This window comes from Cydia fagiglandana, chromosome 12 (assembly GCF_963556715.1).
Source record: "Cydia fagiglandana chromosome 12, ilCydFagi1.1, whole genome shotgun sequence".
In the NCBI taxonomy this organism is placed as follows: Eukaryota; Metazoa; Arthropoda; class Insecta; order Lepidoptera; family Tortricidae; genus Cydia; species Cydia fagiglandana.
The window spans coordinates 5,655,471-5,674,414 of NC_085943.1; positions in this window are offsets into that span (position 1 = coordinate 5,655,471).

The window sequence follows — 18,944 nt, forward strand, 5'->3', positions numbered from 1 at the left end:
TAATCAATTCGCTGTCAGCAGTAATATCATTTCTATTCTAGTGTCATTACATTGACTCCAATACTGAAGGAAACTATTTAAATAATAAACTTCATTAAGCAGGGCACTGACGAGCCTTCCAAATGGATGCCGTTACAATGGATTCATCCAAATGGACGGCATCCTAATATTAAACATTGTACGTTTTTGACATTCACGGACCGATTTTGGATTGCATCCACGCTATTTGGACTGTTGGAAGGCTCGTCAGTGGCCACCTTTAAGTACTTGCCGTCACTTAAAATGTAATTCCTTCAAAGTAATGTAAATATTTATGACAGTGCTGGGCCCATATAGGAAACGCTCGCACCATCACCGCGTAACTTAGTTTAATTATGATCAACAAATTAAAAAGAGTGCGTCTTTGAACTAGAAACGTGTGATGAACGATGTTCGCTATCGCTATTTAGGGTCGCTATACACGGACTGCTTTGAGCAGTCAGTGCCAATAACAGCTTCAAGCGGTCGCCGTTGGGTGATCTGCAGTTTCAATACAAAATCGTCATTCGCAATACACGATAGCGATGGGCGAGTCGAGTTATCTGATTCGAATAATCCGAATCAACCTACAGATGAGTTGATTCGAATCAAGACTATTGGCAATCCGAATCAACTCGGCCACTAAACTGACTGGTAACTTGGTATCCGATCCGCTGACTCGGCGAATGAATCGCCAATTCACCAACTCTCCGAGCCGAGTCAACGCTACGCTAAGGCCATTCAAAAATAAACCTTAATTCGATAGCCCGAAGGTTCTTTTTACAACAACTGCCGCTTGATTCGCCGTTTCAATCCGAGTTGACTGGTACTATGACCATTCAAAAATAAACCTTAATTCCGTAGCCCGAAGGTTCTTTTTACAACAACTGCCGCTTGATTCGCCATCCCGAGTCGAGTTCACTGGTAGTATGGCCATTGAAAAATAAACCTTAATTCGATGGCCTGAAGGTTCTGTTTACAACAACTGCCGCTTGACTCGTTTGCGGCTCCGCGGCCCGTGACCATGTCGCGAACCACGCAAACCGTCGAGTCGAGTCAGTTCGAATTTCAACTCGGATCAGTGGCCGAATCGATTCGAATGATTCGAATCGAAAAAAAGTGGACTCGTCACATCGCTAATACACGAACCGCTCAAGCAGTTGCAACTGCTTCGGGCGGTTGGCTGCGCGGTGAAATTTCATCATGCGGTCAAGCTGCAAAAGCAGTCCGTGTATGTTGATCACTGGGTTACTGCTCGAGCAGTCCGTGTATGGCGGCTCTTAGATAAACTATTGATCGACAGAACATCTTCACGAAGTAATTTTGTTCATAAGATCGGATTTCGTAGTTGAAAGACGTACTCAGTTAAAAATAACGCAGAAACAAGGCAATAAGATAATCTAAATGGATAACACAATTTCAAGAAAGGAATGGCTTTACTTAAAGATAAGTTATTGTAAGAAATTATTAAAAGGACCTTTCCTTAAATCTCCCTTTCTCTCAAGTTTTTATTCGCAAAGAACCGAGGTTAGGCATAATCGATGCGTTTAATTTCTTTGATTGCTTTCCTGAGGGTTGTTACTTCCAAAGTTTACAGAGTAGCCGTCACAAATAACCCATTTTGATTGTGACCTTTACTTTTACAACAATTGTGCGGAGTAGGAGAACACACTTATTCTGGTTTTGCTAAGATAAGTGATAGGAATAGCTATTAACGCCTCAGATTGAGAGTAATAAATGAACTTTTCACATTTTGCTGATGGGGCCGTCAAATTACTTAAAAAACTTATTGGTCCTGAAATAAAAAAGGTAATGATTTACACATTTTTTTTCCTGTTTATTGTTTCGATTTTAATGCTGCTCAGGACTTTTATCGCCTTTATATGTCTTTTGTACTATTGGTTTATTGACATTAAAGATGGATCAATATTAAAACTGTTTTATGCTTTTCTTAAGCAGCGGACTCAAAAGACCAAATACTAGTCTCTACTAACTAAATATTTAAATAGAAATCTACAAAATATCACTGACAATGACATCGTATTTTCAGAAAATACTAGTTTAGTTATTCGCGGATTATGACCCTTTCTTTAATTCGACTTAAAAAATTGCATAGGTACCTACTTGTACTTTTGTTATTTGTGGTAATTAAAATTGTATCCAAAGTACAAAAGTGAAGTAAAATAAGTCTATAAATATTTAAAAAAATATTCCTTCGTGAAAAACGTTTTACGAACCGTCAATTGCGGTTGGAATTTAGTTTCCCGAACTGGAAAATTGGCGTAGCGTTGTTATGCAATTGCGCGCGCGACTCTGTAACTAATGGTAACATTCCATTTCTAACCGCAGGTGCACTACCGCTACAGGCCGCGTAGCCAAGATGCCAATCACTTACGCTCCGTAGCGATCGAAACGCAACTGTCACTATCACACCAATATGGAAGAGTGATAGAGAGACATAATTCTTTTCGTTGTCGAAGCGATAGCGATTGTAATCTTGGCTAGGCCGGCTGAACGCGTCGCTGTCATTGTCAATTTCCATAGTAAAATGAACAGCCGGCCTAGCCAAGGTTACAATCGCTTTGACAACGAAAAGCATTATGCCTCTCTATCACTCTTCCATCTTAGTGCGACAGTGACAGTTGCGTTTTGATCGCTACGGAGCGTAAGCGATTGGCATCCTGGCTATGCGGCCAGTAATGCAGCTGTCGTTGGAAATGGACTGTCACCTTTACAGTTTAAATCTTATGGGTTAGACGAGCAAGGGATCTTAAGCCGCGTTATCATTAGTGTTCTTGGTAAAGATGCCTCGAATAGTGATTTTTGGTCGAATACCCAGTATTCGGCCCCTCTCTCTGCCGAAGCGCCAAATATTCGGCATAACATATTACGTACATTTTAAGTCACGCACTTTAAGCACAATGTTTGCTAAGATTTAATTTTTGTTTCTCAGAACTAGTATGTGTAATCAGGGTCAATAAAATCGAACCCATGATAAAAGTAAAATTATTAGTACCAATCAACCAACCAATGAAAAAACAGTCTTCGTATTTAACAATTTTCCAAGAAAATACTTTAAACATTAAATTTAGTGGTTTGCTGTTACTTTTATTGTCATTTATCTTTTTATGTAAGAGATATTCGGTATTCGGCCCAATAGTAGGCAACATTCGCCTGACTACCGAATATTCGGCATAGAGGCCGAATACCGAATAGTTGCCGAATATTCGTGGCATCTCTAGTTCTAAGCAAATGTTTAGGTATTATTACCATTTACTATTGGAGGAAGTGTTTACCGAGATTTACCGAACGAACGATTGCTCGCAACTGAAGGCCTAAACCCCGTTTGACTTGTTGCCTTTCTGTCGCACTTGTAAATTCGTACGTAAGTGTGACAAGGAGGCAACACGTCGAACGTGTTTCGCGGTAGTCCCTTTGTTTAGAACACAAAGTGGAAACGTAGCTTGAGCTGGTTTGCTCGAGCGACCAACTCACCTGCGCTGATTAGAAAAACAGAGTACATATATGTTTATTTTTTATATCAAATTCTATAAAATTCAGTACCTACTCACTGAGTATAATTGCATTAATTCTATAGTAATTTAAATTGTATTTTTCTTAATTACTCGTAATGCATGTTAATTATAAGATGTAATAATGTTTTGAAAAGATGTGTCCCACCGAGTTTGTTGCCGGTCCCATATTGGGATACCCTCCTCCAATTGAGGGGGGATTTAAATCTTCTCGGGGCAGAGGTGTACGGTTGGAGCCGGTAAAGGTTTATTTGACGTTCATAAGCGCATTGTAATATGCCTACTTGAATAAACTATTTTTTATCTTATCTTTTATCTTTAGAGGTAATCGAATAATAATCCTGTCTTGATTCTTAATACAACCACCACATAAACATTCTATGATTGCACGTAACAAGATAAAGTGCCGGAATGTTCTCTAGTTTCGATTCAATGCAGAAATGCACGAAGAAATTGGCACAAGTCCAAAACTGACGTTTGGAAATAGTAGCGGATAATTTGTGTGGTACAGGAAATTGAAAACTAAAATTTGCTGTGTTAGCTTGTATTGAAATTTGATTCTGCTTTCTTGAAATTCAAATATATTTATATATTTTTTGACGATAAGTATTAGTGCTCTCTGCCAAATTTGGTTCACGAATTTTTACTTTGTAAAAAAAATAGCAAACATCTGTTAAATTTTATGTTTATGGTGAAATAATCAAAAACAGGCTCAAGTAATCCAAATTCTGAAACCTATTAAAAAAACGTTATTTTACTCTTACCTACTTATTATTTTGAGATTTAAATGTAAAAAGGTACCTACGGTCGTAACACGAAATTCATTTGTATTCGGCTGGACAACAGGTACACAGGGGGTGTAGGTAAAAAAAAAGGAAAATGTGCTACTTTCTTTTTCTGATATCAATTATAAGAAAAATCATGATTTCATTAACACCTGTTGCCGGAATATTTGCTAAATCTCTCAAATAACTTGTTCGGAGAATCGATGCAAATTATATTTTGTTAACCTTTCCATCTCCTCTCGCTTCTTCTCTTCCCCAAATATTACGAGTAATAGGTATTCATATTTTATTTACCTATGTTTACCACTGAACACTTACAATATTGTACCTTTCATACTTAAAATATACTTGACACATTTTTTAAAGGCGATTTATGTAGTTCCATCGAACGCTTATTTTTTTCATTTTCAAACCGAATGCGTTTTGGCTTACCGCAATTTTTGAACCGTGACTAAAATACCAAGGCTGACTCGAGTGGCAGTTGAATTTTACTTTGTTTTTTCCTATGTTTGATTGAGAAAAGTTTAGCAAACAAAACCGGAAAGAAAGAGTCAAATATAGAATTGGTGTGTAAGTATATGTAGGTGCCTAAACTCCTCTTTTTATGAGGATAGTCGGTAAAAAATTCAAGTTATACCTATCATCCAAGATATTAAAACGAATGTATTAATAATTCAGCTACTTTCTTACTTCGTTTTAGTCATAAAAACCTATTATTATGTACATCATGAATTACTTACTACTTTTTGTTTGATATACTTACAATTTGAATAATTAAATGCTAAGTGCTTTCTATAATTTTACGCATTCATAACATTTTTTGTCATCTAAAATCTAAAGCAAGCTTTGTTGAACTTACCATATTTACAGGGACGTCTACCCTTAGGCACATAAGAATTTAGGGCTCTTTTGGAAAGTAATAAAGCGAATTAAATTAACATTTTTCTACTATGATCTTCTATTTATTATGGTAATCAAATATACTGTTACTGTCTGTGCTTCGGGGCCCACTGAAGATGGGGGCTCTGGGTACGGGCCCCGTGTGCCCTTATGGTATAGCCAGTAGTGCATATTTATTTATATGTTCTTACAGTAACAATGCACTTATAATACAATAGCTTGCCCTTCAGAGCAAGCTGCACTAGTGCACCTTTCGAGCTTGCATTATGCCTTTTGCGTAATAGTTTGCGAACACAATAAATAAGTGGAAATACTTCGGGAAACTGGCGGTATGGTTCTAATTGCGTATTTTTACATTATTACTTACTATACAGAAAGGTCCTTTATATTTTTTACTATACTAAGTATTTAACATTTTTTAAACGACTTTATGCCCTACTAATTATAATAATGCTCTACTGAGGTATGAAGACAAGACTTTAATAACCCCCACTTACGAAAACACACACAGGTACAATCACCTTCAATAATATACCCGGTTGTGGCCTATAATATGAGCAAAAAATTAAACTGTAGGCTGTACTCCTCATACTGTCTAACATTTGTTTAGCGACTTTCAAAAATATTGTAACTTTGGTTTGATTTTTAATACACTTTAAAGTTTATTCTAAGACGCAATGTATTGCGAATTTTATTATGTTTAAGGCGTGACAAGCAACGTCAATCATAATGATATATTATGGCGTGGCGGTGGCGTCCATTGAAGATAATATTTATGTTGTATGAAAAATAGGGAGTCTAAATACTTCATAATTTTTAAAAGTTGTTGAACCAAAGTATCACCGTTTGAGGAGTACAATCTATGTTTTAATTATTTGCTCGTGTTACAGGCCACACCCGGTGTTACTCTTCGAAAGCCGCTAAAATATGTGACACGCTCTTATGGCTCTACAAATAAGATCGTGTCAGATATTTTTGCGACCTTCGTACATAATATTATAGCAGGTGACTGTACGAAATGTAAATTTCATTCGTTTCGTCCATACTTGTCTGTACATGTATCGGTGCGAGAGAGACGCACGTTATACGTCAGTATACCTTCAAATTGGCCTGTAATTTAACTTGCACTGAAATTATCACATCAAAATAATATCTACATTTTATGTTGCTGTTTGCAATATTTGCCCTTAGTATTTATTATAATTTTTTCATCGGCATTTTCCCAACATTAGTAATGGCTACTATGAAGTATTTGAACAAATTAATTTATTTTCAAAAAAAATATTTTAATTTGTTTTTATCAAGTAGAAACACTACTATCTATATAAATTATAAACTGAAATAAATGTCATATACTAAGAAAAACCGGGCAAGTGCGAGTCGGACTCGCGCACGAAGGGTTCCGTACCTTAATGCAAAAAAACAAAAAACAAAAAAAAAGCAAGAAAAACGGTCACCCATCCAAACTTTGGTCAAAAATCACTTAAATCTTTATTTTATTCTGTTTTTAGTATTTGTTGTTATAGCGGCAATAGAAATACATCATCTGTGAAAATTTGAACTGTCTGGCTATCACGGTTCCTGAGATACAGCCTGGTGACAGACGGACGGACGGACAGCGAAGTCTTAGTAATAGGGTCCCGTTTTACCCTTTGGGTACAGAACCCTAAAAATTGACCAAGGCCTCCAGTGCCCCAGGCTGGAATCGAACCAGCGTCCTCTGCTATCGCGGCAGGTGCCTGAATCACTCGGCCACCGGGCCACAGCGGCATAGGTAAATTAGTAATGGGTACTAATATATACTGTCAGCTTTAAAAAAGCTTTTAAAATTAAAAGAAACTAATAAATATCCGATAGTAAATAAGTGTCAAAATATAACTGGAAACGATTGGCCAATGCCAATACCCAGAGGACTTTTGTTGGTATTTTATCACTAAAATATGGCTTAGGCTTTTGCCAGCTATTGGAATCCGAAATATTTTTGCACATTTTTTTATTTGTTTTGAATATATATTTTTTTATATAAAATAACGAGTTAGAATAGTGTGCTCAATTTTTCAGACCAATCACGAGCGTGTTTTTGTTAGCTGCACCTACGAGCACATTTTTGATATTGGAGAAATCGTTAGGTACGTACTTACCTATATAAATCTTCCATCCTTGACACTGGCAAAATTGTCCGAATGCAAAGATACTACTACTGTTTAAAAATAAACTAAACCATTACAGGTTTTTACCTAATTATCAAAAACTTAATACACTTAAAAATCATAATACCATACATTCTCACTAACAGGTCAGGTAAAAATCTTGAGTAAAATGTACTATTCGAGAAATAAAACGGAGTATTCCTTTGTGACGCGGTATAAAGGCAGGTCAAAACAAAGCCACATAAATACGCGTTTCAAAATTGTGACATGTATTTCCTGTGGCTCGTTATTCGGAGATCGTTGGCCACAAATCTCCTTATTATGTTAGATAGATCATTATTTACTAGCCTATATTGTGTCCCACTGCTGGGCAAAGGTCACCCTTGTATTTTGCCACTCGTCACGGCTTTGTGCATGCTCCCGCCAGTCATCATATTTTACAACCTTTATAACTCGCAAAAATATGTTACTCTTCGAAGGCCGCATAAATATCTGACACGATCTTATATGTAGAGCCATAAGAGCGTGTCACATATTTTCACGTATGGCAAATCATGTAAGCTAAATTAGAGCCTTTCCAATTATTCGATCGAGGACACTACATACCGGGTGTGGCCTGTAATATGAGCAAAAAATTAAGCTGTAGGCTGTACTCCTCATACTGATCAACATTTGTTCAGCGACTTTTAAAAATAACTTGTGGTTTGATTTTTAATACACTTTAAAGTTCGTTCATTGAAGATAATACATATTTATTTTGTATGAAAAATAGGGAGTCTAAATACTTCATAATTTTTTAAGGTTGTTGAACAAAAGTGTCACCGTTTGAGGAGTACAATCTATGGTTTAATTATTTGCTCATGTTACAGGCCACACCCGGTATATAAATTGGATGTAAATTCAATATTATGGTACCATTGAGCTGATCTGATGATGGACACGGGAAGTGGATATAGTAACTCTGTAATAAAATATTAATGTGACGCAGAAAAATATTTTTTCAAGTTCTGCTTTCTCTTTTTGTATTGATCTATCACGTCACGTAATTAATTTCTGATCCATCAGCTCTGATTTCTAGGCTCAAGTTACATTAGATAGTAGACAAATCCACCCTTTGTTTTCCGAAAGGTAGCTACAGGATATAAATATAATTAAAAAAAAAGAAACAATGCAATGAAACAGATGAACCGATTTTACATACATCACTATTAAACTTGCTATCATTCAAACCATCCAAATCGGTTTAGATACCCTTTTCCACTGCCACAGATACTCAGACACACACACATAACGGTCAAACTTATCTCTCTCTTTTTGCGTCGTGGGTTAAAAAGTGGAATCTAATGGAATGCTATCTATATCGTGGTCACCGGAGACCGGAGGCCGCTGACATTTATTTTATCCGATATCTCTTTGTAGAAGTAAGGGCGTTTTCATGAAAGGAACTCTGTACAAAACGTAGAATATTAAAACCTTCAGAGAATAAGTATACACGTCAAAATTTTGTTGAATTGTGGATTCATCACTTCCCGGTTAAATTCTAAAGGAACCCAAGGGTCACATTTTCTAATTAATAATAAAAATCAAAGTTATATCCTCCAGGCTCACGGTTTTACTTACCTATAGCAGGCGAGGCTCACTCCGCGATTTCGTCGCTTTGCAACAGCTACAAGTACATTCGCTCCACACCAATTTTGGTGGCTAGCCATAAGCCGCGCGTGGCTCTGTCGCCACCTAGCGGTCATATCTGTCCTAATCGTAACAGACGCGTTTTGTTAGAGAGTGAATTTTTTGTACTTAGTACCTACTATTAGTTATTCTGTACCTATAGTACTTATTACGTTCGATGAAATTTAAATTATGTTCAATTGGAACAAAGTTGTGTTCATTCTATTTCATAAAATATGTACTATTGTACATCAAATTTTATATCAATCTAATTTTATTGAAAAATCCTGGATTTTTTTATACGCGTATGGTTGGTTGAGCTGTAGTCAGACTTCTATAGTTATTATAAATAAGCAGCGGCTTATTTCCTAATGTCAGACAAGTACTTTTTTATCATTCTTAGTTCATCTACTTACTGTTAAATAAATATCTTACTTGTAGTCATTAATTATCGTACCGCCGAGTTTTGAAACTCGAAACGCACAAGGAGCTTTTAACTACGAATTTCTACTAAGCTTACAAATTGTTATTCAAAAGCTATAAATTTAATTTGAAGACACAAACGACTTCGTAATTGTGCAACAATTAGAGTCATGTTTCGAGCTTGTTTTCTTCAATAGCATGGTTTCCTGTTGAAATGATAAATTATTTTACAAATACATTTAATATGTATTTTGATTTGTGTTTTAAGTAGTCTTTACTATAATATTTATTGAAATAGATGTTTATACCGGGTGTGGCCTGTACCACGAGCAAAAAATTAAAACACAGATTGTACTCCTCAAACGGTGACACTTTTGTTCAAGAACTATAAAAAATTATGAAGTATTTAGACTCGCTATTTTTCATAAAAAAAATAAATATTATCTTCAATGGACGCCATCGCCACGCCATATCATTGTGATTGACGTTGCTTGTCATGCCTCCTGCCTGCTTAAACATATAAATTCGCTATACATTGCGTCTTTAAAGTGTATTAAAAATCAAACCACAAGTTATTTTTAAAAGTCGCTGAACAAATGTTGGTCAGTATAAGGTGTACCTACAGCGTTTTAATTTTTTGCTCATATTACAGGCCTATACAGGTACACACCCGGTATATAGTAGAATAACATCATGCTCATCGTGGTATAAAGATAAAGTGTTCAAACCCTCCAGTGACGGAGGCCTTCTTTCATTTCTCTGATGTTGTTGTCTGTTTATATTTTTAATTATAAAGTACCTACTACGCCATACATTTTCTATGTAAAAACAAATTAGCTTTCCGTACTAGGCATTTTCTTCACAGAAACTGAGGCTGATTCTGTTAACCCTTCGGGTGGCAGCACCTCCGGTTGACTGGCAGGAGAAATGGCGCGGCCATTTTTTTAAATATGCCTTTGCGTGGCAGAGGCCGCGAGAAGGTTCGGTCATAACAAGCCCGTAATTGGCAGAGACCGTCTCGCGGCATCTGTGCGACGCTGCATTTCGCGCCTAAAATAAAACCGTTAAAACTATGCCTTGCTTGCTCACTCTTGCAAGATGCATTCGTCAAAAAACAAGGATAGTATTCCCTAACGGTCGAATTCCCGCGTAACACAAAGTCACGCGCCAAATTCGCGATAATCACCCGTTGAGGCCCCGCCACTTGACGCATATTTTTCCAAAATGGCTGCGCCACTCAACCGGCTTGTTATGTCTGTCCGTCTCGCGGCCACTGCCACTTACCGTAGAGACCTCGAGGAGGACAATGCCGCTCGAAGGGTTAAGAGAATAATAAGATTTGTTATCGTGCCAATACGTAGTTACCTATGTTACCAATATTATAGCGAATTTATTTTTTCCCTGCTGTCTATTCACACTTAACACTGAACTGATTAAAATGAAATTTGGTACGGTGATCGTTTGCGTTCCGGAGATGGACATAAGTATGTAGATTTTGTCAAATAAATCTATTTTCATACCATGCAGAAAACATCAACATCAAATATACTCGTATACCGGGTGTGGCCTGTAATATGAGCAAAAAATTTAACTGTATGCTGTACTCCACATACTGATCAACATTTGTTCAGCGACTTTTAAAAATAACTTGTGGTTTGATTTTTAATAGACTTTAAAGTTTATTCTAAGACGCAATGTATTGCGAATTTTGTTATGTTTAAGGCGTGACAAGCAACGTCAATCACAATGATATGGCGTGGCGATGGCGTCCATTGAAGATAATATTTATTATTTTGTATGAAAAAGACTCTCTAGTCTAAATACTTCATAATGTTTAAAAGTTGTTGAACAAAAGTGTCACCGTTTGAGGAGTACAATCTATTTTAAAATTTTTTGCTTTTGTTACAGGCCACACCCGGTATATCGTCCCTAGCTAGGTAAACATTTTTTATATTTTTTTTGTACCTGTGCTAGTACAAAGAAAGAAAGAAAGTAGTTTTATTGTAACTAACTAATATTGAAGACGTAATTCTGAAGTTTATTTCCTTTAAGTTTAAATGTCGCAGAAGCTAGTGTGGAAAATAGGCTAGGAGCTAGCTGAAACTAGCCTATTATATAGGCAATAGCCTAGAATACGGAATCACGATCGACACGCGTTAATATTTAAAGACGCTGCGTTGCGACTTGGAGGCCAATTCGGACGTACATTCCGATATTAAAAAAATTATATCATTTTGTTACCATTCTTGAGTGCATTTCACTCGTACCTGTTCGTACATGAAATGACGCGAGCGAAACGCATGAGCAACAAAATGACATCATTTTGATATTCAGTTTGAATGGTCGTTCTAGAATCTAGATGATCCAAATTTAAACTCCGTATCTTATACGATTTGAAAACAGAAAATACTAATAATCGAAACATTTTGTGATTTTTAACAAGATTGATGTAGGTATCTACCTAAAATCGGGTTCCTAACAAAGGTTGTTTTGGTTGCATTTATAAGGCAGAGGGAATATATTTCCCACCTGATTTTGCACTTTATTTCAAAGTAATAGGGTTCAATTTTGCATAACTTCTGGCACCCTTATGCCTTATAAAGGGTTATAAAGATAATTGGTCTCAATTGTGTCAGCGGTCTTTTTGTTCTGAAATTCATGTTTTAGGCAAAAAAATACGAAAATACGACCACTAAGCATTGGCTATTCAGCCGGCATGGAAAATGTAGGTGTCTGAATTGGCTTCCAAGAAATCAAGAACTTGATTTTGCCAGATTGAGGCTAGTGAGGGTGGTGGCACCACTTTTCAGCCTCACGACATCAGGTTAGTTGAAGCCTTTTTTTTTTACGTTGGGGAAATGCGTTTAAGCATGTCACCCTGGTCCGGGGGAACCAGGGGGGATGACGGACTAACCAATGAAGGACTACCGTATAAAACCACCAACGAGAGCCGGCTCCGCCTCAGATAGGGTGCCGCAGGGTCGCTATCAGCATTCGACCGCGTGCGCCCCGAAGGTTAGTTGAAGCCTAGAAACACCACTACAAGGATCAGAAGTCAAACTTCGGTTAAGACCACAATTATTACTAATGCAGCATATGGAACAGTTCTAGAAATCCTGAACTACACTCATGGACAAATTTAAAAGAACGAAAAAAAAATTACTAATTTTGAAATTTATTTATGTGCTGTACCTAATCTAGTAATTAAACCTTTTTTGCGTCCTTTAAATTTGTCCATGGGTGTGTTTACCGCATTTTTATGGTGTCCTAAATATTTAACATGATATAGAGATACGTACGTGATGTCGAGAGGAGGCCTGTGCCCAGCAGTGGGACGTATATAGGCTGAGATGATGATGATGATGAGAGATACGTACGCACTCTTAATATCACCCAAGAGCCACATTTGTTGCTTAATCAAGCTCTTGAAAATTAATTTCCTGTCGTAACACTCCATGAGCCAATTAAAATAACATTACAAAGGCAATCTCACGTGAACACTGCCTTAATCTAATCCGTTATTATGTAATGTGCTACTATCTAATTATATTTCTCATTAAAAAATCAGAGTAGGAATAACGTCTCTTGTTATAAAAGTGGTAATTTATGTAATATTACAAATTTATTCTTTGGAAAGGATATATATCACTACTAAACTAACACATAATCTAAACATAAAACTAATCAAAAACTAAACTTAAATATAAATATCATATTACAAATTAGATCTTTGTTTTACACAAAAATAAATACTTACATAAAAATTATAGGATAAAACGGAGTCATCAGAAATCGCGGGTTGAATATATAAATTTTGAAGTTTTTCTTTCAAGTTGTCATATTTAACAACTAAAAATAAAGTTTTCGGGATATGTATACAGTCGACTATATATTCTCTACATTAATACCAAAAAAAGGTAGTAAAATGCCTAAAAGTTACTTTTTTTTTACTTTAAAGTAATCCTCGCCGAAAACTAATCCTTAAGAAAATAATTTTCAATTTTATTATTTTTGGATATTTACAGCTTGGCAAAGAAATTAAAAAGTGGCAACACTGTAGAGTCGTCCCTTTCAAACCAATTTATATAAGAAAACGGGACGACACTACAGTGTTCCCACTTTTTAATATCTACTGTACTGTATTTGTACTTCAAAAACAACCTGACATATATATGAAAGGGCCCTTGTGTTATAGCCTATTTGCTAAATAAATATCTGAGTTTGAGTATGACGGTAAAATATACATTTGCGGTCAAATATATCGAATGCCGCAGTATATCACAAACCATATTATCATTTACCAACTCTATTGGATAAACAGTTATCGTATTGCGGTTACGCGTATCCTGTTTAAATGTCAATAGTGTGATTTCCATTTCAATTGTAATCGTGATACAATCGTGTACCTATATTATGTGCCACAAAGCTGGGTACACTTGAGTTTGAATCATAGACTACGTCATGTGGAATCCGCAAAATGAAGTGTTTATTATGAATTAGGTCCATGGGGTCCCAGCGCGCACAAGTTGTTCGCAGAAATCGCGAAGCGTCTGGTTGACGTAACTGGTGACCGAAGAGCTGGCGGCTACCTCGCACAACGTATCAGCATTGCCATACAGCGAGGAAATGCCGCCAGCATCCTTGGTACAATGCCTCAGGAGCCTATTTTAGATTTAAAATAGTTCTTCTTCTTCTTCCTCGCGTTATCCCGGCATTTTGCCACGGCTCATGGGAGCCTGGGGTCCGCTTGACAACTAATCCCATGATTTGGCGTAGGCACTAGTTTTTACGAAAGCGACTGCCATCTGACCTTCCAACCCAGAGGGGAAACTAGGCCTTATTGGGATTAGTCCGGTTTCCTCACGATGTTTTCCTTCACCGAAAAGCGACTGGCAAATATCAAATGATAATTCGTACATAAGTTCCGAAAAACTCATTGGTACGAGCCGGGGTTTGAACCCGCGACCTCCGGATTGAAAGTCGCACGCTCTTACCGCTAGGCCACCAGCGCTCGTTAGATTTAAAATAGTTATTAATTTAGTTTAGTCGTACCACTATATTGTATGTAAATAAATGATTTTCCCATTTTTATTATGAATTTTAATTTTTTATTTATTTATTGCAGACGTATTCGACTTCTTGATAAAAAGAAGTTTTGCGTTACAACTTAATTAAATGTAATACCTAATTATGACTAAACAGTTCAACCTATAAACGTTTGACCTTGTTTGAACTACCTGCTAGCAGTGCATGTCGCTCGCGCCAATATACATATGAATACAAGAAAGATGTCCTGCAAATAAATTAAATCAATGTTTTAAATCAAGATAATTTTTTTTAAGATGTAGTTAGATCTGAATACTTTATATGTATATATATATATATTTATATATAGTTTATATGTTTATGTATACATATATGTATATGTGTATTTTATGTAAGTATATGTCTAAGTATATATATGTATAGGTATGTTATAGTTTATGCGTATTTATACTATTTATTAATATGTACCTAGTACTGGTTTTTTTTTTTCTTTTTCTTTAAGTACTTACTCGCTCTCGTCGTCCTTTATGTGTATCCAAAATTCTCATAGTGATATTTGTCCATATTAAATTGTCTTTCACCTGTTAGTATCTGATCCTTTCGCATTTTCTCAAAGGTTAGCTGGAAGAGATCCCTTTTAGGGATAAGTTCGCCTTTGTACATAACATTTTTATTTTTGTTTTGTTTTTGTCCATTTTATGTAAACCTGTTTATGTGCAATAAAGTGACATACATACATACATACATACATTTAAGTTCATATATATCTGCATGTCAATGCAATGAATGAATGAATGGCAATTAAAACTAGTATCGAAGCGCTAATGCATGGTGACATCTTGTCATAAATGTCCCATCTAGCGGTAAGTGATCTTTGTTTCAATTTATGTAGATAGCTACCGTCGTCTCTTGACATACTATATATAAGTAGCTACCGTACTTCAGTCTGATACAATTAAAATGGAAATTACATGTATTTATTAAGGGTTATTATTTTAAACATACCTATAATTAGGTAGTAGTACTATTTGAATACAAGTAGTAGTAGTATCATTTGTAACATCGAATTAGAAAATGTTTTATTCATTAAAATTAATTATTTCATATTGAATATTCAATTCCGAAATGACATTAGCAATTATTAATGAAAACAAATAATTATAAATGTCCATTAACTATAATCAGTAGTTGACAATCCCTATTTCAAATAACTTAAATATAAATATTAGCAGCCGTGCTAAATTCTAGGTAATATTGATTTTACATTTAAACTAACTAAATAAGCGCAAATTTCTGAAGTGTTTGAGCATTTTAATCTCTTTTTATATGACAAGGATCCTCACCGAATTTTAGCTATCCATTTTCTTTATTTTTCGAGAACAGTGTTTTCTACTTAGGTATACAGCAACTGAGGATTGCACCCATAATTTTTGACCACCACATGCTGCATGAGCAGAAAAACTGTTCTCGAGAAATAAATAAAAAAAGATAAAGAATCCTTATCATATCATGATGTATCACATACTTCAGAGGTTGGAAGCAATCTCCGTGGCGACCTGACATAGACCGACTGACTGACTGGCTGACTGACATACATATTTGGAACTACGGACATTTAAATTCAAAATTAGACATGACAACCAGAAAACAATATCACATCAGTTCACAACAGACAGCCGAGCAAGACAGACGGCCAGTAGACTGTTCACATACAATTGATTCCCTTGAGAGTGTCGAAATATGCCTACGTGTTTACCTACGCCATATTTGACTAGACCGAGCATAGTCGCGCTACCCCTTCTGCCACGCATACGGTAACTTTACTCCATGTTCGAGTCAAAAGTGTCTTTGTGTGACGTCCGTGTCTTTGAACGGACCAATCACGGCACGGGACTTCGCTCACCTCGTCCCACGCACCCCCGCATTTTTGGCATCATCGGTTGCATGAAATAATTGCTCTAAACTCGGTCTAGAGGATTCCTAGGCTTTGACCTACGCTGCCTTCCTAAGCTATAAAAAGCGGTATTTGCATTTCATTGAAAATAAGTCCTTTTAGCTTATGAGGGTAGTACGGCGGCATAGACAGACAACCAAGTAATCCTCAAGGCTTCCGTTTATCCCTTTTTAGGTACGGAACCCTAAAAACAGCATAATCCCTTATCCAATATCCAACTCATTCTCTCGCTAATAATTAACCTCGTACAATGTTAGCGAACACGGTAGACAAATTTAGTTCCAGAGAGGACAGGGGCTTTCACCTAAATTAGCGTGTACAAAGTTACAGGTAGGAAAAAAACTGTTTGAGAGCCGTTTAGTGATGTGCTGTAGTGACATAGTATTACTAGAATTAGACCAAGAAAAGTCTACAACGATTTTGATAGCATACGCAGTGCAAGTGTTACTCATACGTCCTAATTTCATAGAAGTTTGACGTATCAAATAATACGAGTAGGTACTTGCACTGCGTATGCTATCAAAATCGCTGCAGACTTTTCTTGGTCTAACTCTAGTGGTTCTGTGAGCTGTAGATCTCGTGAGCATATTTTTAAAGCTGAATAAATGTACCTATGGCTCCGCCTTTTTTAAAAATTTCATGACAATCAGTTGAGAAAAATTGCAACCAGGGGGCCTAAGGCACTGGTCCCACCGCGAGCTAGTAAGCTATGAGCTATCGGCTATAAACACGAACAAAAGATAAGCACTCCCGTGTAAATAAAAGAGACACGGCGATATTTATAGTTACTCGCCCAGCGGTGAGCTATAAATATCGCCGTGTCTCTTTTATTTACACGGGAGTGCTTATCTTTTGTTCGTGTTTATAGCCGATACCTCATAGCTTACTAGCTCGCGGTGGGACCAGTGCCTAACGCAAACCACGTTCGACGTGTTGCCTCCCTTACACACTTACATACGAATTTACAAGTGCGATACAGAGGCAACCCGTCGAATGTGGTTCGCGGTAGGCCTTCAGTAGACAAAAATATACGATACGAATTTTTCCAAACTGAAACGGAGACTTTCGCTGTCGCTCGGTCAATTCAAGAAGATACAATGAATGAGCACTAGATCATCCCAAGAATTCCACTAGAAGCTTATTGCATATTTTTGGGACAAGTAGAAAGCTTTTCCTACATGTCCAGTTAAACGCACTATAACGGTTCATTTTCAACATTTTAAAAAGCATGGCACGAAGGCAGCCAGATAACCTAGAGAAACTGGTTGTTGTTGGAAAAGTGGATGGCAAGAGGCCGAGAGGACGGTCACCCACCCGTTGGTCCGATCAAGTAAGGAACATAACAGGACTTACTGTCACTACTGCCCTTAGACAAGCAGAAGACAGGGTGAAATGGAAGCAGCTCGTCGAGGCCTCGGTGAAGGCATTTCAAGACAGGCACGACTTTCAGTAATGAAGAACACGAAGAAGAAGAAGAAAAAGCATGGCAAACGAGCTCCTGTTTGTCTTTCTGATGAATTTAACACCTATGTTCCACTCATCGCCACTGCTGCACAGTTAGTACAGTTACTAGTCGATAGGGTATGTTGTATGTTACGGATGACTCACGTTAGACCGGGCCGTGTCTGGGCCGAAGCTTCAGGCGCTTACTTTTCTGTGACATGACAAGTGATCACGTGATGCTTTCCATAGAAAACGACGCGTCGGAAGCTCCGGCCCGGACAGGGCTAGGTTAAGAATAGATGTTGGTCTTCTTCTTCCTCGATTCTTCATTACTGAGGGTCGCGACCACATGAGGTCGTTATTTTATGCACCATTCTGCACGATTTTCCGCCTTCCTACTAATAGGCGCCTGTGTAGAACCTTGGCAGGCCTTTTTTACAGACTTCTCGCTACTTTTGATAATTTGTATGTTAAGGTATGATCAACTGCAGACGATATTGTAAGTTAATTTTTTATGTTAGTTAATTAATAAATACATGATGAGAATAAAGCAATAAAAAACTCCCGATAATATTCCTGCAAAATATTGTGGCACACCACTACTGCTCTAGTCTACCTACATTTTTCATTGGCGTAATATATTGCTAGCCGACCTATATCCGTTTGCTTAGTTCAGCAAAGGTTATTTTACTTTGATAAAATTAAGCTTAAGGTCACATTCAGATTGAGACTGTTGCCTCGTTGCTGTTGCAGTATATATTATAAGTGCTTGCATTGGTATATTATAAGTGCTTGCATAGGTACTTATATATTATATTCATTTGGCCCTAAATGCGGTATAATCCGAGTTTTCTCCATCTCAGGAGGTGTGGATAAATTTTGGGAGCCTTGGGATATACAGAACTACTCGGTGTAGAAAGAACCCACCATCAAATTACAATGTCCCTCCCTACGAGCAATGTTGTTATGGATTAGACACTGGTAAAAAAAATCGGATTATAGCACGACTATGCCAAAAAAAGAA